This window comes from Gopherus evgoodei, chromosome 8, assembly GCF_007399415.2.
Source record: "Gopherus evgoodei ecotype Sinaloan lineage chromosome 8, rGopEvg1_v1.p, whole genome shotgun sequence".
NCBI classification, from domain to species: Eukaryota; Metazoa; Chordata; order Testudines; family Testudinidae; genus Gopherus; species Gopherus evgoodei.
In genome coordinates this window covers 112146188-112170735 of record NC_044329.1, presented here as the reverse complement: position 1 = coordinate 112170735, position 24548 = coordinate 112146188, and the positions used below count along the sequence as shown (strand labels likewise).

Sequence of the window (24548 nt, the reverse complement as noted above, 5' to 3'; positions counted from 1 at the left end):
CTCGTTTCTGTTGTATTTGTGTACATAGTTCGATTTCTATCAGTATAGTTAGTATTTAGTTGTTAGTTTTGTAGTAGTTATTGTAGATAGTTAAGCAAGATCGGGGTCTAGCCCCTTTTTCCCTCCCCCGGTACCGGGATCACCGGGCTTCAAACCGTGCTCGGCCTGTCATAGGCCGATGCCCCCAGGAAACCCTCACGACTCCTGTCTTAAGTGCCTGGGTGAATCCCACCTGACGGACAAGTGCCACATCTGTAAGATGTTCAAGCCCCGGACTAAAAAAGAACGGGACATTCGCCAAAACAACTACTGATGGAGGCAGCATTGACTTCCCAGTCCTCGGCACCGGGAGCAAGTGCCTCCTCGGCACCGGAGCGCACTCCAACAGCGAAGGCTCCTCGACATCAGCTATCACCGGCTCAAGCTTCTACCCGGCACCTTTCGCTCTCTCCATGGAGCAAGAAGCGCAAGCCTCCTGCGACTGCTATATCTACACCGCAGTCTGAGCACTTAGCCAAGTCGGACCGCCTGGCACCGTCAACTGCCGCGGCACCGACGTCCTCCACACGTTGATTCCGGCCTCGCTGGAGCCGTCGAATCCGGTGCTCACCAGCTCCCCGGCATGCTCCGTGGTTGAGCTTGTCGTGCTCTCCACTCCGGAGTCGTTTTCCACGGCACGGAACTTGATTGCCTTGACGGAGCCTGAGCTGCCTCAACCCCCGGCGCTGCTGGTGCGGGTTCCTCAGTCTATAGGCAAGCCGGCCCTCATGAGACCTCCTTTACCCAGTACCAGAGAAAGTCGCCGGTCCCGATCCAGGTCCCGCAGGCATTCCCGGTCCCGCCATCGATCCTGGTCCCGTTCCCGATTGAGGTACCGATCGTACTTGTGGCACCGCTCGAGGTCCCAGTTGCCATCCAGATACTACCGGCACCGCTCCAGATCTCGGCACCACTCGTGGCACCGGACTTCTCGCAGCCGATCTCAGCACGGCGATTCCAGGCACCGATCGACCTCCTGGCACTGCGCTGGTCGCAGGTCCCGGTCCCACTCCCGGTACCGTCACGACTCTCGGTACCGTTCTCCAGCATAGCGTAGAGACGATTCGAGTGGACGCAGAGACCTACATCAAACAGTCTCCGCTCCCCCATGGCTGTCTCGTCATCCGTCGATCTCCTCCCATGCAGACACTGCATCATACGGGGATTCAGATAACCACCAGGGACCTCATCAGTGGCCCTTTTGGACACCTTGGGCCTACCACCAAACCCAAGGTGATCCGCATATATCATCGCACTCCGGCCCTTCTGAACATCGGGCGCCAGAGACCACAGTTAGCAGACCTCTCCCACTAGGTACGGAGGAATCTCCAACACACGTGCCAGACCCTCAAGATCCGCCGCCTCAGCACATCCCCCAAGACCAGGAGTCGATCCAAGACCCACTGGTTCCTGGGGTTTCATCCTCTTCCTCCCTGGATGAAGCGGTGGCTGGGATGTCTACATCTGGACCGCCCCCAATTGACCTCAGGTCACACCAGGACCTTCTGCGCCGCATTGCCCTCAATATCAACTTGCCTGTAGAGGAAGTTCCTGAGGTGGACGACCCGGTTGTCAGTATACTGTCGGCGGAGGCTCCAACCAGGGTGGCCCTCTCCTTCATCCGCTCGATACAGGCTAGAGCGGATACCATCTGGCAATCCCCAGCATCCATATCGCCCACAGCCAGAGGGGTTGAACGTAAATACATGGTGCCCTCCAAGGGGTACGAGTACCTGTTTGTTCACCCCCCTCCCTGTTCATTGGTTGTTCAATTCGTCAATGAACGGGAGCGCCATGGCCAGCAAGCCCCTGCTCCTAAATCAAGGGAGGCCAGGCGAATGGATTTGTTGGGGAGAAAGATCTATTCCGCAGGAAGCCTCCAGCTCAGCATGGCGAACCAGCAAGCCCTCCTGAGTAGGTACAGTTATAACACCTGGGAGGCAGTAGGGAAGTTTGTAGAGCTCCTCCCGCAGGACTCCCGCCAAGAATTCACAGCTCTCCTGGAGGAAGGGAAAAAAGTTGCGCGGACCTCCCTCCAGGCCTCACTGGATGCCGCCAATTCGGCAGCTAGAACTGTCGCCTCTGGGATTGCCATGTGGTGTATATCATGGCTGCAAGTGTCAGACCTGCCACCTGAGCTCCAGTACACGATACAGGACCTACCCTTTGATGGCCAGGGCCTCTTCTCCCAGAAGACAGACCCTCGCATACAGAGTCTGAAGGACAATCATGTAATCATGCGTTCTCTAGGAATGCATACGCCACAGACTCAGAGATGATCTTTCCGGTCGCAACCTCAGCATCCCTACCCCCCGCCTCGGCCAAGGCAAGACTTCACCAGAAGACCTCTCGCAGACGACAGCCTGGACCTCAGGGGGGTAACAATGCCGGTCCCACCAAGCCACTGGCGGGACCGAAGCCAAACTTTTGAGGGTGCGCCCGAGAGCACTGTACCAATGACCTCCCAGGATCCCTTTCAGTTCGCCAACCGCCTTGCCACATTCCTCCCTGCGTGGTCCCAGCTGACTTTGGACCGTTGGGTCCTCCGCACGATGGAGTCTGGCTACCGCCTTCAGTTTATTTCAACCCCTCCTCCCCACCCTCTCTCCTCGTCCCTCTTCAGGGACCCCTCTCACGAGCAACTCCTTCTGCAGGAGATTTCGAGGCTCCTTGCGATGGGAGCTATAGAGGAGGTTCCGGAGGAATTAAGGGGTAAGGGGTTCTATTCCAGATATTTCCTAATTCCCAAGGCAAAAGGGGGCCTCCGGCCTATCTTGGACCTGCGAGGACTGAACAAATTCATGAGAAAGTTCAAGTTCCGCATGGTGTCCCTGGGGACCATCATCCCTTCCCTGGATCCCGGAGATTGGTACGCTGCTCTCGACATGAAGGACGCATATTTCCACATCGCGATTTATCCTCCGCACAGAAGGTACCTACGCTTTGTGGTAAATCGTCAAAATTACCAATTTGCAGTCCTCCCCTTTGGCCTCTCTTCAGCCCCTCGGGTATTCACAAAGTTTATGGCGGTAGTCGCCGCCTCCCTCCGCCGTTGTCGAATACACGTCTTCCCATACCTCGATGACTGGCTTATTCGAGGGACCTCCGAGGCTCAGGTCACCGCTCATGTAAACATCATCAAGGGCCTATTCATCCGTCTAGGCCTGATTATCAGCCTGGACAAATCTGTTCTGCTACCTACGCAGAGGATAGAATTCATAGGGGCCATGCTGGACTCCAGTCGTGCATCGGCCAGCTTGCCCCCACAGCGCTTTCAGACTATAGTCTCGCTTATACAGCGACTGAAAAGCTTCCCAACAACTTCTGTCCGTACTTGCCTCGGCCTCCTCGGTCACATGGCTGCGTGCACTTTCATTACGAAGCACGCGAGACTGCGCATGCATCCTCTCCAGACTTGGCTCGCCTCAGTCTATCGTCCATTCAGGGATGCCATAGTGTTCTGGGCTCCCTCGACTGGTGGCTGACGCCCTCCCTGGTGTGTGCCGGTCGTCTGTTCCATCCGCCACAGCTCTCGGTGTCTCTGACAACAGACACTTCTTCTCTTGGCTGGGGTGCTCACTTAGGGCACCTCCGCACCCAGGGTCTTTGATCTTTTCAGGAGCTGGTGCTTCACATCAATGTCCGCGAACTGAGAGCGGTCCAACTGGCGTGCCAGACCTTCCAGCATCACTTGCAGGGCCATTGTGTTGCAGTTTTCATAGACAACACAACGGCCATGTATTACATAAACAAGCAGGAAGGGATGCGATCTTCCCCCGCTTTGTTGAGAGGCGATGCGACTGTGGGACTTCTGCATAGCCCACTCGATAGACCTGGTAGCCTCCTTTCTCCCAGGAGTCCGGAACACTCTAGCGGACCACCTAAGCAGGTCCTTTCTGTCTCACGAGTGGTCCATCCATCCGAACATCCTCCTTTCAGTATTCCGGAAGTGGGGCTTTCCCCAGATAGACCTCTTTGCATCCCGCGAGAACAGGAAATGCCAGGCTTTCTGCTCCTTGCAGGGTCGCTCCCCAGGCTCCCTCTCGGACGCGTTCCTAATTCCCTGGGAAGGTCGTCTACTTTATGCCTTTCCACCTTTCACCTAGTCCACAGAGTCCTGCTTAAGCTCCGCAGGGACAGGGACAGGCTAATCCTGATCGCTCCGGCGTGGCCGAGGCAGCACTGGTATACCATGCTGCTCGACCTATCTCTGGCCAACCCGATACCTCTGCCACTCTACCCAGACCTGATAACGCAGGACTTCGGCAGAGTTCACCATCCGGACCTGCAGTCCCTCCACCTGTCAGCATGGCTGCTGTCTGGCTAAACCAATCCGAATTGCGCTGTTCCACCCCGCTGCAACAGGTCCTCCTGGGAAGCAGAAAGCCTTCCACGTGGGCGACATATCTTGCCAAGTGGAAGCGCTTCTCCCATTGGTGCGCCGAGCGTAACCTTACTCCCGCAGGCGTATCGGTCCCCATTATCTTGGACTACTTATGGTACCTGAAGGAGCAGGGCCTGACGCTCTCTTCGATAAGGGTGCATCTGGCCGCAATTTCCACTTTCCATCCTGGGGAATCCGGCAGTTCGATCTTCTCTCACCCTGTAGTTTCCAGGTTCCTTAAGGGCTTGGAGCGACTCTACTCTCCAGTTAAGCTCCCTTCCCCTACCTGGGACCTCAACCTTGTACTAGCTAGGCTCACGGGCCCTCCCTTCGAGCCGTTAGCCACATGCTCGCTGCTGTACCTGTCCTGGAAGACAGCCTTCATCGTCGCTATCACCTCGGCCAGACGAGTATTGGAGCTTCGTGCTTTGATGGTAGACCCCCCGTATACGATCTTCCACAAGGACAAGGTACAGCTGCGGCCGCACCCAGCTTTCCTTCCCAAGGTGGTCTCTGCCTTCCACATTAATCAAGGCATTTTCCTACCAGTCTTCTTCCCGAAGCCGCTCACATCGTGCCAGGAACAACAACTACATACCCTGGATGTCCGCCGGGCCCTTGCCTTTTACATTCAGAGGACCAAACCCTTCAGACGCTCGCTTCAGCTATTTGTAGCAGTCGCGGAGCGCATGAAAGGCATGCCTGTCTCTTCCCAGAGACTCTCATCCTGGGTGACATCCTGTATCCGGACATGCTACGACTTGGCCCGCGTTCCGACGGGCCATCTCACCGCCCACTCTACTCGGGCTCAAGCCTCGTCTGCTGCTTTCCTGGCCCACGTTCCCATCCAGGAAATATGTCGCGCAGCTACCTGGTCTTCCGTCCATACTTTTGCATCCCACTATGCACTGGTCCAGCAGTCTAGAGACGATGCCGCCTTTGGCTCAGCGATCTTACATTCCGCAACGTCTCGCTCCGACCCCACCGCCTAGGTAAGGCTTAGGAATCACCTAACTGGAATGGATATGAGCAAGCACTCGAAGAAGAAAAGACGGTTACTCACCTTTGTAACTGTTGTTCTTCGAGATGTGTTGCTCATATCCATTCCACACCTGCCCTCCTTCCCCACTGTTGGAGTAGCTAGCAAGAAGGAACTGAGGAGCAGAGGTGCCGGCAGGGGTATATATCCGGCACCATAGTGGCGCCACTCCAGGGGGCGCCCTGCCGGCCCACCAGGTGTTGCTAGGGTAAAAATCTCCGACGAACGTGCACGCGGCGCGAGCACACCTAACTGGAATGAATATGAGCAACACATCTCGAAGAACAGTTACAAAGGTGAGTAACTGTCTTTTTCTCCCACAAGCACCGGAGCAGGGGTGACATGAGGTTGGACCCCTGGTCCGTTAAGACTTCCTTGGGGAACCCCACCCGGCTGAAAATGGTCAGCAGCGCATCTGCCACGGTGTCTGCTTCGATAGAGGACAAGGCCACCGCGTCGGGGTAGCGAGTGGCAAAATCCACCACCACCAGGATGTATTTCTTCCCCGACCGGGTCGCCCTGCTGAGAGGTCCCACTATGTCCATGGCCACTTTCTGGAAAGGTTCTTCTATGATGGGTAAAGGCCTCGAAGCCGCTTTCCGCTTGTCCCGGGCCTTCCCCACCCTCTGGCAGGGGTCACAGGATTGGCAGTACTGTCGGACATGGGTAAAGACCCCAGGCCAGTAAAAGTTCTGTAGCAGCCTCTGCCTGGTGCGCCGGATTCCCTGGTGCCCTGGGAGAGGAATGTCATGGGCCAGGTACAGCAGCTTGTGGTGAAACTTCTGGGGAACCACCAGCTGCCTCCTGATCCCCCAGGACTCCACTTTCCCTAGGGGAGCCCATTCTCGGTACAGGAACCCCTTCTCCCACAGGAACCTCTCCTTGCAACCTCTCCTCATGAACTGTACCGCACTGAGGTTAGCCAGGTCCCTTGGCCTCCGCAAGAAGGGATCTTTCTGGAACTTGGCCTGGAACTCAGCAGCTGGGATAGGGATGGGGACCTGCTCTCTCTCGCTGTCTGGGTCTGAGGCCGCAGCCTCTCTGAGCCATGTACCTGGGCGTTCCCTCCCCACCAGGTTAGGGTCCTGTGCCTCAGGCAGAGTACCTTCCCCGTTGTCGGGGCGCATTGCCCTTCGCTGACTCTGACTACGAGTCGTGACCAGGGTACCCCGGGCATTACTTGGCCAGTCCTCAAGGCCCCCCCCCCATTAACACCTTCGTGGGCAAATGTGGGTGTACCCCCACGTCCTTATGGCCCTCCTTGGCCCACCACTTCAGGTGTACCCTCGCCACGGGCACCTTGAATGGGGTCCCGCCCACGCCCATCAGGGTCACGTTGGTGTCAGGCACTATCCGATCTGAGACCACCACCTCGGGCCAGGCCAGCGTCACCTCTGCGCCCGTGTCCCAGTACCCAATGACCCTCCTCCCATCTATCTCCAGGGAAACCAGGCACTCTTTCCGGAGTGGCAGCCCGGCACCCACCTTGTAAACCAAAAACTTGGAACCTGGAGCATCCAGCCCCCCAGAGGAGCTGACCTGGGGCCCTCCTCCCTCCTTCGCAGGTGGTATGCGGCCAGCCCCCCTTTCCTGCGAACGCTGCCCCTCATCCGGCTGGGTCTCTACCAAGTTAACCCGGTGTGGGGTTGGTCTGCTCAGTCTGTCCTTGAGTCTGGGGCACTGGGGACCGTATGTGGCCCCTCTGGCCACACTGATAGCAGCTCATGTCCCATTGGTCACCTCGAACCGATCGGTTGTCCCTGATGCTGGGCGTTCCCCTTGCGAGGGGGTTCTCCCTAGTCCCCCTTTGGGAGGTCCCAGGATAACACTCCCTCTGCATCGCGGTGGGTCTGTTCCTTTGAGACTCCTCCCTGCCACCCCCCGACCGGCTCTTCACAAACTCATCAGCCAGCCGCCTTGCATGTCGCGGGTTCTCCGGCTTCTGGTCCCTCAACCACAGCCTCAGGTCGGATGGGCACCGCTCATACAGTTGCTCCAGTACCAGTGGTTTAACCAGGTCCCCCTTCGTCTGGGCCCCATCTGCTCACTTGCTGGCATATCCCTCCATGCAGACAGCTAGCTGCAGATATGAGACCTGAGGGGTTTTATACTGACTCCGGAACCTTTCCCGGTACATCTCAGGAGTCAGCCCAAACTCGCACAGCAGGGCCTGCTTGAATAGTTCGTAGTTCCCTTTCTCCTCCTCTTCCAGCTGGTGGTACAATGCCACGGCCTTGGGGTCCAGTAAGGGGGTGAGAACCTGGAGCCTGTCTGCTGGAGCTACCTGGTGCAGCTCACAGGCCATCTCAAAGGCATCCAGGAAGTCATCCATTTCCTCCCCCTCCTTACGCCGGGCCAGGATGCACTTCTCAAAGCTCTGCGCAGTCCTGGGCCCCCCTGCACTCATCGCAGCTGGGGCCCCGCTGCCCCTCTGCCTTGCCAGTTCCAGCTCATGATGACGCTGTCACTCTTTCTCCTCCAGTTCCCGCTGTCTTTGTCTCTCCTCATGTTCCCTCTGTCTCTTTCTCCTCCCGGTCATGTTCTCTCTGTCTCTCACGATCCTCCAGCTCTCTCAGTTTTAGCTCTCTCTCCCATGCCAGCCACTTGCGCTCCACAGATGCCGAGCTTCGCCGGGAGGATCCCCTGCTGGCCGGGAGAGTCATGGTGCCCTCGGTAGCTGCTGGGCTCCTCCCCACCCTTCCCCTAGGCCTAGGAAGTGGGAGGTCTTGGGAATCCCTCAGCCGCCGGCTGACCACTCCCAGCGGGGACAGACACTGGTGCCTGCGCTGCATCCGCCAGGCTGCTTCCCTCAGAGACAGGGATTAGTTCATTCAAGCGATCTTCCTCCTCCAGCTGGGCAATCAGCTGGTCTTTGGTGAGTCTCCCCTGCGCAGCCCCCTCTGCTTGCACAGCTCCACCAGGTCGCACTTGCGCCGCTTGGCATACATCTTCCTGCTGGCCACTCTCAGGCCGGGGTGTTTGTTACTCCCCACGGTTTCCAGGGAGACCCCTAGTGCACCAGCCCTTCTTGAGGTCACCACCTCTCTGCCAGGGTCGAGCTGCAGACTCCTGCGCCCCTGGAACCGCTCGCTGCAATCCCCCGGGGGACCCTGTTACTGCAAAGTCATTCTCACTGGGCACACACTCCCAGGGGTTAATCAGCCCTACAATCGTCCCTTCGTTTTACTGCTCCCCAGTCACTTACTACAGGAAGCGCCGTCCACGGGGTGTGGTATATTCCACTGCTGCCACCAGTTGTCACGGAGTGTGGGGGAGTCCGGTCCTGCACCCCTCTTCCTGGTACTCACAGTGACTCTCAGCCAGCCAGTAAAACAGAAGGTTTATTGGACAACAGGAATGCAGGTTACAGCAGAGCCTGGAGGCCCAACCAGGACCCCCCAGTCGAGTCCTTCTCGGGGTTCAGGGTGCTTGGATCCCCTGAATTCCCATCATCCAGCCCAAAACCGAAAACTGAACTGCTCCTCCTCCAGCCAGCTGATTCTTTTTTCCAGCTTCCTGGGCCCAGGTGCTAACGCCCTCCCCCCTACCTGGCTTAGGTTACAGGCTTAAAAATCCTGTCCCTCATCTAAAGACATCCCCAGCTCTCATCCCCCACATAGATAGTCCCTACTCCATCACAACAACACAGAGGAAGGAGATTCTACTAAAAATACTTACTTGTACCCAAAAAATGGAGGGTGGAGATCAATTTTAGCCATCACGTCAGGCGTTGCCTCCCGATAGTCAGGCCTTGTGGTTGCCATGGAGGTTGAAACTAGACATAGGGTTGGGACTGGGCTGAGGGTAGTACTAAAACCAGGTTCTGGGGACAAGCAGGGGTCAGAACTGAGATCAGAGGCTCTAGACAGGCCCAAATCAATACTATGGCCAGAGACCACATGCAGGCTGAAAAGTGAATCTGAGTGGTCAGAATCTGAGAGTCCAAGGGGGTCAGGAGTTGGAGGTAAGGCTGGAGTGAGTTGATAAAAGGGCTGGAGCAAGGTCAGAGTAGGGTAAGGACAAGGCTGGAGGAGACTTGAACCAGGGCTTGGGCAAGATTGTGGCAGGAAATGGATCAAGAGCAGGCTGGGAGTCGAGAGAGCCTACTGTGAGGCACCAGGAGAATTCCTGGTCAGGTAGTGCTTTTGCAGACTGATTTGCAGCTCTGGTTAAGTAGAAAAAATATCTAAGCCTGGAAGGTCATCTGACCTAGGCTCTGCTCAGGAATAGGCTGCTGCCGCATGCCTGAAGGCTGAGTCACTGCAGGCTCCCGTGGAAGGGTAAGTCTATGCAGATGAGTTGTTATAGCATGCCTGATTATTCACTCCTGTTCTGTTTGAGGGGCAGCTGAGCAAGCAGCCCTCGTTTGGCTGTGGGTTTACCTCACACTTCAAGTCACTAAATAGATACGTAAAACAGAAAAAATTCAGGATGGTGACTCTAGCACCAATAATTCCGTCATTAGAATTAGGAGATTGGTTTGTGATTCTTGACCTACCGGACGCATTTTCATGTCACGATTCACCCATTGCATAGGAGATGTCTTAGTGTTTGTTGAATTGGAAACACCCAATACAGGGTGCTGCCTTTTGGGCTATCTTCGGCACCCAGGGTGTTCTCAAAGAGTTTGACAGTAGTTGCTGCCCACCTAGGTCATTTGGGCATAATTGTTTTCCCGTACCTAGATAATTGGCTGATAAAGAGTAGAACCTGTTGGGAGATGTTGGAGTCTGTAGGTCACGTGTTCTCTGTTTCAGTCTGGACCTTCAAATCAATCTTGAAAAGTCTGTTTTGAGTCCACTACAGCATCTAGATTTCATAGGGACTTTCCTGGATACACTGACAGGGAGAACATACTTACCATCCAGCAGGTTTCTTGCATAGTGAACCTCGTCTCAAGGATTCAGGGCAGTCCTCGAGTTACAGTAAGAGATTGCCTTGAACTGATCAACGCACATTCACATTGTCTTTGTAGTGCAGCATGCCAGGTTACATATCCAAGGTCTACAGGGACAGCTTTTAACAGTTTATAAACCCAGCAAACACAATCCAGGCAGGTTACTGTCTGTTCCCCGCTGGGTTATATGCTAATGGAAGGACCCAACCAACACCTGTGCAGGTTTTCCATTTGTTCAGCTTCCCCCTACCATGATGATAACATCAGATGCTTTGCTTTTTGGTTTGGGGGGCATTATCTGACACTTCCCAAGGTACAGAGCAAATGGTCGCCACAATAGCAGCTTCTCCACTTAAACCCTTTGGAATTGAGGGCAGTCAAAAATGCTTGCCTACGTTTTCTACCTCTTATCAAACAGAAGTCAATAAAGATAATGACAGACAATGTGGCATCCATGTATTATATCAACTGTCAGGGAGGAGCACATTTCCCATCTCTCTGTGCTGAAGCAAGAAAACTCTGGAACTAGTGCAAAACCAAACATGTAGTCATCTCAGCTTCTACCTCCCACATATTCAAAACACCATGGCAGATGACCTCAGCAGACGTTTCTCTCTAAATTACGAATGGGAACTAACCTGCAGAGTCCTTCACATGATATTACCAGCTTGGGGGTTCCCATAGGTTGATCTGTTTGCCAGGGCAGCCAGTGCAAAATGCATCACATATTGCTCCATAGGATGTCTTGATCCCCTAGCTCTACGAGTCACACTTCTCATCTCTTGAACAAAAGGACTTCTCTACACATATCCATCAACATCATTTCTCTTCAAGAGTCTCAACAGGATTGGGCCAGAGTCATACTAATTGCACCAATGTGGCCAAGACAAGTCTGGCATCCCTATCTCATCAGTCTTGCCTCTCTTCCTTCATGGAAGCTTCTGATCATTCCTTACCTAGTGACTCAAGAAGCAGGTCAAACACTTCAGCCCAGCTTACATAATGTGAGGCTCCAAGCAATGGTTCTCAGGGATAGAGAGGTTTTGTTGCTGAAATATACTACAAGTTTTATTAAATAGTAAAAAACCATTTACAAGAAATACGTTAGCTCCAGAAATGGAAACGATGCCATCTTTGGTGTAACAGTCCATCAGATTTTCCCAACTCATTCTCCTCTTCCTAGGATACTGGATTAGTTGTTGGAATTGAAGACATCAGGTCTTTCTGTGGATTGTGTTAGGGTACATTTAGCAGCAATACCGGTCTTTCACACATCCATAGGGGATTTTTCTCTCTTCGCTCACTCAGCTGTGGCAAGATTCCTTTGAGATTTGTCAAATATCTTACCACAAATCAGACACTTACCCCTAGGTGGGACCTGAACCTAGTCCTTAATGGCCTTATGAACCATCTGTTTGAATCACTAACTGTATTCATTACTAGATTTATCTGTGAAGACAGCCTTTCTGGTAACAATCAGTACTCCCCTAAGGGTAAGAGAATTGGGGGCTTTAATGGCCGACCCCCCATTTATGGTGTTTTTCAGAGAGAAAGTGTTGCTACGGGTCCATCTAAGATTCTTACCTAGAGTCCTCCACTGTTCCATTTCAGGTGACTCCTGAGCCATGTCCCCTTGTGCAGTAACTGGAGTTCTTTGAGGTGTGTGTCCCTGTGGGTGTTACACTACCTGTCCTCCTCCTCCTCCTCTTCTTCAGAGTTGCTCTTATGGGACTTTGTGGTAAAGAAGGAACTCAGGACAGTTGACACATGTAGCCCTGATAGCCTTGGCATGGGGCATGTGGATATGTGGGGTGCATGTGTGGGACAATCGGGCACCACTACCAAAGAATTCTGATTTAAATGTGCAGGGCATAAATTCACCTGAAGTAGAGGGACAAGCATCTTGAAGAACTCCAGTTACTGCACAAGCTGAATAATCTCTCCTTTTCATCCTTTCCCTTTTTTTGTCAGAGGAATTCTTGTCAATTATTTCTGCCTTCTTTCTCAATTTTCAGTGTCCCTATAAACACAATTCCCTTATTTTGCTTCTTATAGTGCTAATGTTAAAATGGATGTAGAGCGCAGTCCTATGTAGATGGCATTGCAGTCATGTAACTTAGAGATGACAAAGGCATGACTTATGGTGAGAAGGTCTGTATTTGTGATGAAAAGTTGACTGCACTCAAAAACAAAACAATATGAAACTTTAGAGTCTACAAGTCCACTCAGTCCTATTTCTTCTTCAGCCAATTGCTCAAACAAGTTTGTTTACATTTATTGAGGATACTGCTGCCCGCTTTTTATTTACAATGTTACCAGAAAGTGAGAACAGGAGTTCGCATGGGACTTTTGTAGCTGGCATTGCCAGGTATTTACGTGCCAGATATGTTACGCATTTGTATGCCCCTTCATGCTGGCTACCGTTTCAGAGCACATGCTTCCATGCTGATGACGCTCGTTAAAAAAGCAATATGTTAATTAAATTTGTGACTGAACTCCTTGGGGGAGAATCCTATATCTCTGGTTCAGTTTTATCTGCATTCTGCCATATATTTCATGTTATAGCAGTCTCAGATGATGACCTAACACATGTGGTTCATATTAAGAACACTTTCACTGCAGATTTGACAAAACACAAAGAAGGTACCAATGTGAGATTTCTAAAGATAGCTACAGCACCCGACCCAAGGTTTAAGAATCTGAAGTGCCTTCCAAAATCTGAGAAGGATGAGGTGTGGGGCATGCTTTCAGAAGTCTTAGAGAGGAACACTTTGATGCAGAAACTACAGAACTTGAACCACCAAAAAAGAAAATCAACCTTCTGCTGATGACATCTGACTCAGATTATGAAAATAAGCGTGTGTCGGTCCGCACTGCTTTGGAATATTATCGAGCAGAACCTGTCATCAGCATGGACACATGTTCTCTCGTGTGGTGGCTAAAGGATGAAGGGATATATGAATCTTTAGCGCATCTGGCACATAAATATCTTGCGACGCCAGCTGCAATAGTGCCATGCGACAGCCTGTTCTCACTTTCAGGTGACATTATGAACAAGAAGCGGGTAGCATTATCTCCTGCAAATGTGAACAAAATTGTTTATCTGAGCGCTTGGCTGAAGAAGAAATAATACTGAGTAGACTTGTAGGCTGTAAAGTTTTACATTGCTTTTATTTTTGAATGCAGTTATTTTTTGAACATAATACTACATTTGTAAGTTCAACTTTCATGATAAAGAGATTGCACTACAGTATTTGTGTTAGGTGAATTGAAAAGCAGTATAAATATTTGTATTAAAAAATATAAAGTGAGCACTGTACACTTTGTATTCTGTGTTGCAATTGAAATCAATATATTTGAAAACGTAGAAAACATCAAAAATATTTAAATGGTATTCCATTATTGTTTAACAGTGTGATTAATCGCAATTAATGTTTCTAATCACTTGACAGCCCCAATAAGTATGTATATGGGGAACACACATTTAATAATGGGGTCTGCAATCTAGCAGCGAAAGGTCTAACACAATCTAATGGCTGGAAGTTGAAGCTAGACAAACTCAGACTGGAAATAAGGCCTAAATATTTGACAGTGAGGCTTGGTCTACACTACGCATTTAAACCAATTTTAGCAGCATTAAACTGATTTAATGCTGTACCCATCCACACTACAAGGCTCTTTAAATCGGTTTCTGTACTCCTCCCTGGCGAGAGGAGTAGCGCTAAAATCGGTATTACCATATCGGATTAGGGTTAGTGTGGCCGCAAATCGACGGTATTGGCCTCCGGGCGGTATCTCACAGTGGACCATTGAGACCTCTCTGGACAGCATTCGCAACTCAGATGCAGTGGCCAGGTAAACAGGAAAAGCCCTGCGAAATTTTGATTTTCATTTCCTGTTTGCCCAGCGTGGAGCTCTGATCAGCACGGGTGGCAATGCAGTCCCAAATCCAAAAAGAGCTCCAGCATGGACCATACGGGAGATACTGGATCTGATCGCTGTATGAGGAAACAAATCTGTTCTATCAGAGCTCCATTACAGAAGACGAAATGCCAAAGCGTTTGGAAAAAAAAAATCTCCAGGCTACACAGTGCTACGTGACAAGCGTAACGGGAAGCCAGAGACTCAAATGGATGCTCATGGAGGGAGAGAGGGAGGGGGTACTGAGGACTCCAATTATCCCACAGTCCCCAGCAGTCTCTGAAAAGTATTTGCATTCTTGGCTGAGCTCCCAATGCCTGTAGGTTCAAACACATTGTCCAGCGTAGTTCAGGGAATAGCTCGTCAATTTACTTCTCCTGCTCCACGTGAAAAAAAAAGGAAAGAAATCGTTTCTTGACTTCTTTCAATGTCACCCTATGTCTACTGAATGCTGCTGGTAGACATGATGCTGCAGCAGTGAAGAGCAGTATTCGCTCCTCTCCCCTCCCTGGTGGCAGGCGGTACAATGACTGATATCCGTCGTCACCATCAGCATGTGAGTGCTCCTGGCTTGCCTCAGGTGAGGTCGGCCGGGGGCGCCTGGTTAAAAGTAGGAATGATTCTTGGTCATTCCTAGTAGATGGGACAGAACGGCTGGTAACCGTCCTCATCATAGCAACTGTCCTTCAGTCAGCCCCCTCCCTTTCATGTGTAAAGAAAAGATTCTGTACTGCCTGGACTATCATAGCAGCAGGATGCTGGGCTCCTTTCCTCCGCACCGCTTAATGTCCTGCCTGGACTGTCATAGCACCGGGAGGCTGCCGCCTCCTCATTAACATCTCACTAACAAGTCACTGTTTCTTATTCCTGCATTCTTTATAACTTCATGACACAAATGGGGGGGGACACTGCCACGGTAGCCCAGGAAGGTTGGGGGAGGAGGGAAGCAACGGGTGGGGTTGTTGCAGGGCACCCCCCCGTGAATGGCATGTAGCTCATCATTTCTGCGGGATCTGACACGGAGCAGCTGTGCTCTCCGATACACTGGTTCTCTAGTACACTTGCCCCAAATTCTAGGCAGGACTGACACTATTTTTAGGAACCATAAAGGAGGGATTGACTCGTGGAGTCATTCCCAGTTTTGCTTTTGGGCCCCCGGCCGATCTCAGCCGGGGCACCCATGATAGTAGCGGACAGTATAGGAAGACAGATAACTGTCATGTCATTGCCAATTTACACCGATAGCAGACGGTACAGAACCACTGGTAACCGTCTCTGCTATCATGCAAAAGCAAATGAATGCTGCTGTGTAGTGCTGAGTATCGCCTCTCCGCGGCATCCAGTACACATACGGTGACTGTAAAAAAAAAAAAAAAAAAAAAGCTGAACGGGCTCCATGGTTGCCGTGCTATGGCGTCTGCCAGGGCAATCCAGGGAAAAAGGGCGCGAAATTATTGTCTGCCGTTGCTTTCCTGGAGGAAGGAATGACTGACGACATTTACCCAGAACTACCCGCGACAATGATTTTTGCCCCATCAGCCACTGGGTTCTCAACCCAGAATTCTAAGGGGCGGGGGAGACTGTGGGAACTATGGGATAGCAGCGGAATAGCAACCCACAGTGCAACGCTCCAGAAATCGATGCTAGCCCGGACCATGGACGCATACCTCCAAATTAATGTGCTTAGTGTGGCCGCGTGCACTCGACTTTATACAATCTGTTTTATAAAACCGGTTTATGTAAAATCAGAATAATCCCGTAGTGTAGACGTACCCTGAGAGTAATTAACTATTGGAGCCAGTTCACCAAGGGTCATGGTGGATTCTCCATCCGTGACCATTTTAAAATCAAGATTGGATGTTTTTCTGAATGCTCTGTTCTTGGAATTCTTATAGGTCAGTTCTCTGGCCTGTGTTACACAGGAGGTCAGACTAGATGATCACAATGGTCCCTTTGGTCTTGCAATATATGAATTTGGGTATGGTTATCTTCAGCATTTTTAATCCAATTTTCTAAACAAAGGCTGCATTGTTGACAGGTGGTGAACATAAGTATCTCCTAAGGTGCCCAGTGTAGATAATAGACAAGATTTTAAAGCAAGCAGCAAAAAATAGTAAGCTCAGATAATACCATGCACCATGTTTTCTGCTGCCTCATAAAGACCATCTTATAAAGTGCTTTGTGAATGAGGCCATATCTTGTTTCATAGCAAAGGAAAATGATGACAGAAGAAAGGAAATCCATGTTTGATCCCCAAAGAAGCAACATCTAAGTGTAAGGTCATCCCAGAGGAGGTAGCTGTTTGTTCATTTTAATGCTCTTACTCACCTAGTAATCAGTGCACGCTTTTGTTATATAGATGTCTGATTAGTGATATCACCCAGATTTAAACCAGATAACTGTGTGTGAATTCAATTGATGAATTACGTGTGTACTCCCTGCCCTCTTGTACAGCTTCTTCTTATAGAGGAATGATTGTAGTCTGATTTAAGCAAAGGCTTTAATTCTGTGGCAGGATTTTGGATCTTGTTGAAAAATCATAAAACACGTTTATATAGTTAAATTGTATTCACTTCGATAACCTCATGGGATACATATCTCACTTTTGTGGAGGTCTTGAGGGGATTGAGAGACAGCAGTCATACAATCTTACTCCAGGATGTTTCTTTGACATGGCCCATGTTTTGTGTTAAACAGCATTAGAAATAATTATCAATGAGCATCTTTGTAACAGTTTCTTAAAATTTGAAAACTGTGGTGACTGATGTTAATGTGGTCTAATAAAAATATCCTCAATGGGATTAAAATGTAAAATTCATATTTCAAGGGCTCTGTAAAAGGCTAACCCAATGTGAGTAGAGTCGGGGAGATAAACAAGTGCTAAATGATTTGCGATAGCAGCTGCGGTTGGCTTATGCGTGCTGTTCTGCCTCTGGCACTGTGGAACATGAGTTTAATGACTGCTGAGAAATGTTAACTGCTTTGCCCCTCAGGCATCAGCAGTTCTGGATATTTTTGTGGTTTTCCTAATTGACAGCTCAAACATCCGCTACACTGCACCCACTGGCCACCGTACATGAGTCAAATGCACTGAACACTTCAGCCTATTAATTCTTTTACAGGGATTGTGTGGATGTTGGCATTTTAATTTGATAATGAAGGCAACAATATGGAAGCAGCATGGGGGAAAATCTGCATGTTTTGTGGGAAGGGGATTTTTGTGTGAATTTTGGGATCATTTTCAAGTTGATCACTGTGGTTTAAATAGTTATGTCAGTCGTTAGCTACTCAAACTGTATGCCAGTAATGGCTCTCTGCCATGGTGGCTACAGATATATTCCAGCTGCTTTCAATTTCATGTCAACTTTGCTGACAGCATTTGGTAGTGGTCCAGAGGCAGGTATTATAGTGCCTATGTGTGAGACAAGGAAGAAGTAGGTAGTACTAGTTCAGGAGACACTGTTATTCAGTAGTTAGTGCAGGGATTTTAATCAAGACTCTAGGATAAATTCCTGCTTCTCATTGATTCAGTGTTTGAAGTCATATAATTCAGTGGGCAAGTCATATAATTACAGTATATTTGAAGGTAGCATAAAAAAGGTCAATTCATTTATTCATGCCTGAATATCACCGATATCATGACAGAATTCTAAGCTCTTACACAGTTGTCGTAGAGTTGAGCGCCGGGGCTGTCTCCGATCGTGGGAGAGATCATCGTATCTCACTGGAAACCACTGCTCACCATAAAACTAGATAGCCTCCAGACAATAGCCGCCTCAGTCTATCTCTTGCAATGGGTGCTTGGAGCTTAGAGTTTTATAACTTGACAAGTGGACTGTAACCAATGCACCTGGCAAATCAATAAAAGAAAGAAAACATCCTTAAAGATAGAGAGCTGGAACATTCGTACCATGACAGCTGTATTATCTGAATACCTTGAACAGATCAACGATGCATGTGAAACTGTCGTGATTAGTGATGAGCTGAAACAACTCAATATGGATATCGCGTCCCTCCAAGAAACACGGCTAGCATCAAGCAGATTTCTCAGAGAAAAAGACTACACGTTTTTCTGGCAGGGGAAAAGTGCAGAAGAAACGTGAGAGCGCAGAGTGGTATTTGCCATCAAGAGCTCACTTCTGGGGATGGTTGAGCCACATACAGATGGATCAGAAAGAATTTTGGCGCTATGCTTGTTCACATCTGAGGGCCCAGTCAACCTTGTGAGTGTTTATGCCCCAACACACTCTTCATCTTCTGACATCAAGGACCAGTTCTGCGACTAGTTGAACACCACCATCAGCAAGATTCCAAAACACAAATATGTTTTTGTGCTAGGGGACTTTAATGCAAGTGTGGGAGTTGATCATGAAGCATGGGCCAGCTGTCTTGGTCAACACGGAACTGATAAGATGAATGGAAACGGTCAGAGACTGCTAGAATTTTGTTCCTCTCTGTGTAACAAACTCATTCTTCCAGACAAAGCCACAACACAAAGTGTCTTGGAACCATCCTAGATCTGTCCTCTGGCACCAACTGGATCTTATCATCAAAAGGCGTACCAACCTTAACATCCTCCTCATTACCTGCAATTATCAAAGTGCTGATTGTGCCACAGGCCACTCTTTGGTACGCAGCAAAGTCAGACTTAAACCAAAGAAAATACACAGATCTAAAGTAAAAAGATTTCTCATATTAACATCAGTGCCATTGCGGACCAAGAAAAGTCACAGGAGTACAAGAACTTACTACAACAAGCCCTTGACACCAGTGATTGTGCCACAAGCACCCAGCTGAAGTGGGAGCAACTGAAGAACACAATCTGGGATGCAGCTCTGTCAGCCTTTGGGAAGAAGGAAACAAGACCAATGACTGGTTTAACGGCATATTCCGGTGTGTTGACACCAGTCAGAGGCCAAATGCATAGCTCAAACCAACTACAAGAAAGTCCCAAATGAAAAAGCCTTACAAGCACCGAGAGTGGCAAGAACCAAGGTGCAGCAAACTGCTTGATGCTGCGTCAATTACTATTGGCTGCACTTATGTGTAAGCATCCACATAGCAGCTGATGGAGGCAACATCAGAAACATGTATGACGAGATCAAGAAAGCCTTGGGTCCAACTTAAAAAAAGACAGCTCCATTGAAATCAACAACCGGGGACATAATCAACGACTGCACCAAGCAGAAGGCTCGCTGGGTAGAACACTACTCTGAGCTTTACTCTTGTGAAAATATTGTTATGGATGCAGCCATCAGTGCCATCAAAAGCCTATCTTTTATGAACCAACTCGACAATGAACCAACTGTTGAGGAGCATAGCTTTGCCATAGATGGCCTCCCCAGTGGAAAAGCCCCTGGAAAATACTGCATACCGTCCGAAGTCATAAATGTGGAAAATCTATTCTACTGCAGCATCTTCATGATTGCTCTGCCTGTGCTGGAAAGAAGACGAAGTACCACAAGAAATGAGAGATGCCAACATCATCACTCTCTCTATAAAAACAAGGGTGACAGGAGCAACTGTAACAACTATCATGACGTTTCCCTTCTTAGCATTCTGGGAAAAGCCTTTGCCCAAGTTGCCCTCAACAGACTTCAGACCCTTGCAGACCGAATCTATCCTGAATCACAGTGCGGCTTTCAGAGCAGAAAGGTCTACTATCGACATGATCTTCTCACTGAGATAACTACAAGAGAAATGCAGAGAACAAAAGAAGCCCCTCTACATAGTCTTCATTGACTTTGTCAGTAGAAGTGGACTATTCACGCTTCTAGAAAAGATTGGATGTCCCCCCAAGCTCTTTAGCATGATTTGATCCTTCCATGAAAAGATGTATGGCACAGTCCAATATGACGGCTCAGTGTCTGAGGCTTTCCAGATTCGTAGCGGAGTTAATCAAGGCCGGGTACTTGCCCCAACTCTTTCTGGGATCTTCTCCTCCCTGCTACTGAAACAAGCTTTTGGTTACTGAACTGAGGGACTCTACTTGCACGCAAGATCTGATGGAAAGCTATTCAATCTTGCAAGACTCAAGACTCGGGAGGCCCTTATCCAACACCTTCTCTTTGCTGATGACACAGCAGTGGCACCCCACACAGAAGCTCATCTTCAAAGCCTAATGGATAGTTTTCCAAAGCCTGCCAATACTTCGGGCTTACTATAAGCCTAAAAAAGACAAAGATAATTTGCCAAGGAGTTAAGGAAGCACCCTCTATCAAGAGCAACAACTGTGAATGTGAAATAGTGAATGAGTTAACATACCAGGGGTCCACTGTTGCAGTCGATCTTTCACTTGAAACCGAACTCAACATCCGCATTGGAAAAGCCACCTCAACAATGTCTAGACTAACGAGGGTATGGCAAACAACAAACTGACAGACCACACAAAGATCTGCATGTATGAAGCGTGTGTTATCAGCACACTTTTGTATGGGAGTGAGACAGGTACCTTATACTCTCATCAGGAAAAGAGGCTCAACAGCTTTCATATGCATTGCCTTTGTTGAATCTTTGAAATCTCCTGTAGGGACAGAGTCACCAACACTGAGGTGCTCAACAGGGCCGGCATACAAACACTCCTCAAAGAGAGACACCTCTGGTGGCTTGGGCATGTGTGCTGAATGAATGATGGGTACATACCAAAGGACATCCTCTACGGCAAACTGTCATCTAATAAAAAACTCAAAGGATGCCCAAAATTGTGTTTTAAGGATGTGTGCAAGTGAGACCTCAAAGAAATGGACATGGATGTGGACAAATGGGAATATCACACTCAAGACCGCAGCCTTTGGAAACGAGCTTAACAAAGGTGTCTGGAGTTCCGAGAGGAAGCCATCCAGTTTAGCAGAGGAGAAAAGAGCTTGCAGAAGGCAAAGCCCAAAGGTCAAAACGTCACCTTTAAATGTGACAGATACAGCAGAGATTGTTCCTCTCAAGTGGGTCTCTTCAGCCATGTTCGCGGCTGCCAGAAAGCCAACTGAGTAAATTCTTTACCTCTCAAGGGTGCATACCCGTGGTCTCTTGAGACTGAAGGATGCCTACTACTATTACATGACAGAATTGTGGGAAGTCTTTTCAATCCATTACTAACTTTCCATCCATCTATTCACTGGTTGACCCCTACTGTCATGGCCCTCCACCATTCCTTCCATAGTAACTTTCTTCAGGTTATTTCCGTCTCTACTCCTAGTGTGACCAAAGTACATAAGTTTCCATCTGTTGATTTCTGGCATCAGTTTTCTCTCCAATAATATTTATAATGTAGACATTTTTCTTTTTTTCATCCAGGAGATACTTTAGGATCTTTGCTAGCACCACATTTCAAAAGCTTCAGTTTTCTTCTTGTCAGAAGCATTAACTTCCCATCATTCACATCCATAAATTCTGCACATATGTTCAAGAGGCTTGGAGACAAAACACACCCTTGTCTCACACCCTGGCCAGTGGAGAACCACTTGCTGTCATTGAACTGAATGAAAGTCTCTACCACTACCGCCAGATCATGGTGTGAATAGCAGATTAACATAGTATTACAGTAAACCGGAAACAGCAGATTAGCAGTCTCAGCCATAGATTTGGAATACCTAGACTCCCTGGAATGCCAGATTCAAATCCTGGCAGGGATGACTCAGCTTTTTCTGCTGACCTAAGTGAATTCTATATTATGCAGTTTGATGCCAGGGTCTGTTGGAGAAAACTTTAACAAATTGAAGGGCCTTCTGTCCTGTAAGTACTTCACTGTTCAGACAGTAAAGATCCAGTGTCACTTCAGAGTTAGTTTGCCTAGTTCATCTACAATTTTACCCTCTTTCCTATACATACACACATCCTTACACACTTTACAGTGTGCTGTGGTCTGGCTGACTGCCATATCATGCTCCAACTTCTGGCTGCATTTTAGTGGTTCTGGGGTCTTTTGAGTTAAAAAGAGCCTCTTTCTGTATATGTAAAATATTTACCCCTCTCACAGGGATGCCTGAGTTATTTGATGTTTGTAAACTACTTTGAGTTCCTTGATTGGACGGCACTGTCCAAGTCTACACAATCATCATTATTGATTAGTAGTACTCATCTCTGTTTGACAGGAGCCAGGCAGTCTTGGTGAGCCAATTATTTATTTAGGGTGGGATTTTTCAAAATCAAAGGAAGTGAAGAACACAAACCCCACTGAAAGTCACAGTGGGACTTATGCTGCTAACTTCTTAGGCACATTTTAAAATCTCACCTTTACTGTTTTCCTTTGAATGATAGTAGCACCAAGCAGGAGAGGGACCCTGTTGTGCTAGGCCCAGCATACAGACATAGTAAGGATAGTCCCTACACTGAAGAGTTTACAACAGAAATAGACAAGATGGCGAAAGGAAGTATTATTACTTTCATTTTCTAGATGAGGAACAGATGGATTAAGTAATTTGAATTAAGATCTGGCAGATCTGAAAATTGGCCCCATATCTCCAGTGTCTTCAACCTGTGCCTTAACCACCAGCCTATGAAGGTTCTAAGAAAGGAAATTCCCAAGTAGGAATAACTTTTCCTTTTCTCCAACTCCCATCTATTCCCAAATGTGTATAAGCTACATTGCTTAGATGTAAACAGCTCTTCTTATTAAATCAACAGAAGGAAGTTGTTCCTTAAAATGCAGATTTCTCTGTAGCATATATGGATGTTCCCTTGCCATGAGAGATTATGTTGTGATAGATGGGCTTACAAATTTCCACTAATTGTTCAACTGTAAAAAGTCAGAGAAAGTTCATAAAGTTCCACAGTAAGTGATCACAACAAATGTTGATGAGAAAAGACATAAAAAAGAGGGAGACTGAATTAGTCCAAACAGAAAGGGCTGTACTGATTCCACTCAAGGACTGTGTTAAGATGACTGGTAAACAAGAGGAGTAGAGGAATGGAAATCAATGAACCAAAATTGGTGTGTTTAAAATTTGTCTATTGGAGGTCAAAATAATAACAGGATGGAGTATTATGCCCAACACCCCTTTCTGGGGTTCTTAAAAAGAGAAGACTTTTGGGAAAAATTAGCAGAAGCAGCATCTGTCTGCCAATAATTGCTGGAGCTAACTTTATCGTCATGGTGGCCACCCTACTGTCTCCTTGGACCTGGGACCTTCTTCATGCTAATCCTGAAAGATGCCCTGATCAGACTCGGTCAGAGAGAGGGTGCCCAGATGACATCGCCACCAGCACCATCTAAATCTTGCATGCCACCTGTGATGTGAGACTCACTTCTCATCACTCGCTCACATATACACATACCTCCTCTGCCCCACACTGTGCCATGTTGGTCTTCTTTTCCTTCCCCACCTTAGTTCTTCTCTTTCCTAGCCTCATTTTTCCGTCTGTCTAAGTGTCTGGCTTAGTCAGCCTAGACTGTATATTTTGCCACACTGCTGTGAGCCCGTGATCAGAAAGAGGCAGCTGAATGCAATATCCTAAACAGCCTGATGCTGATACCAGTTTGCCAGGTCTCAGAGTGGCTGGTAAGACTGTGGGCTGGGCCTGTGTTTCTCCAGCAGTGAGGCTGCAAGCTAGTCAATATCAGAGACAGACGCTTCATTTTGTATCTCTGCTGGTCTTTTCTCTCCTTCTTTGTGTGTGTTTGTCTTGTTTTGTCTTCTAGGAAACAGGATCAGACTTTAATTAAAACAGGCTGGAGCTGTTGTTGTTAATATCTTCTCTTTTCCCCAAAAAGGATAGTTAGATTGCTGTCTTACGAGACTTTAGAAGGAAAGCCCTCCATGTTTGACAGACTCTCTTGGAAAGGAAAGAGAACAAGGAATGTTGTTAAAATGAAAACATTATAATACTTTACATTTCAAGTGCTTTAACTGTGTTTTCTCCCCCACCCCTGGTCATTAATAAAAGGTTAAAAGGATTTTTAGTGGCGTATTTGCTGTAGTACTAAGAAGTCTGTGGTCCCTTATCCTTTTTTAAAACTGTTCAGTGTTGATAGTGACTGGTCATGTTAACACCTTTAACTCTTTGGATCTGCATATTCCAAATGAATACAACAGATCCCTGTGCCAACAGGTGTGGGAGGACAAAATAACTAGAGGCAGGATCCATGTAGACAGTGCTTGGAGAAGAACAGTTCTGGTGGTAACTGAGATTCTTTGAGAGGACTGTCTGCATGGATCAACGCTACTCGCCTTCTCTCACCGCTATTTTAGAAACTTCTAAAATGTCATTGTTGAATAGTTGCTATCAATGGTGCAATATATATCTCTGTTGCTGTAGGACCATTTCTCATCAGT

The 24548-nt window shown here is 48.5% G+C and overlaps 1 protein-coding gene across 12 annotated transcripts in view; it reads left to right on the top strand.

The window, feature by feature from the left end:
• ST3GAL3 (ST3 beta-galactoside alpha-2,3-sialyltransferase 3) overlaps positions 1 to 24548 on the top strand; it is a 444286-nt gene that overhangs the window by 177184 nt on the left and 242554 nt on the right. The gene's annotated exons all lie outside the window — the stretch shown is intronic.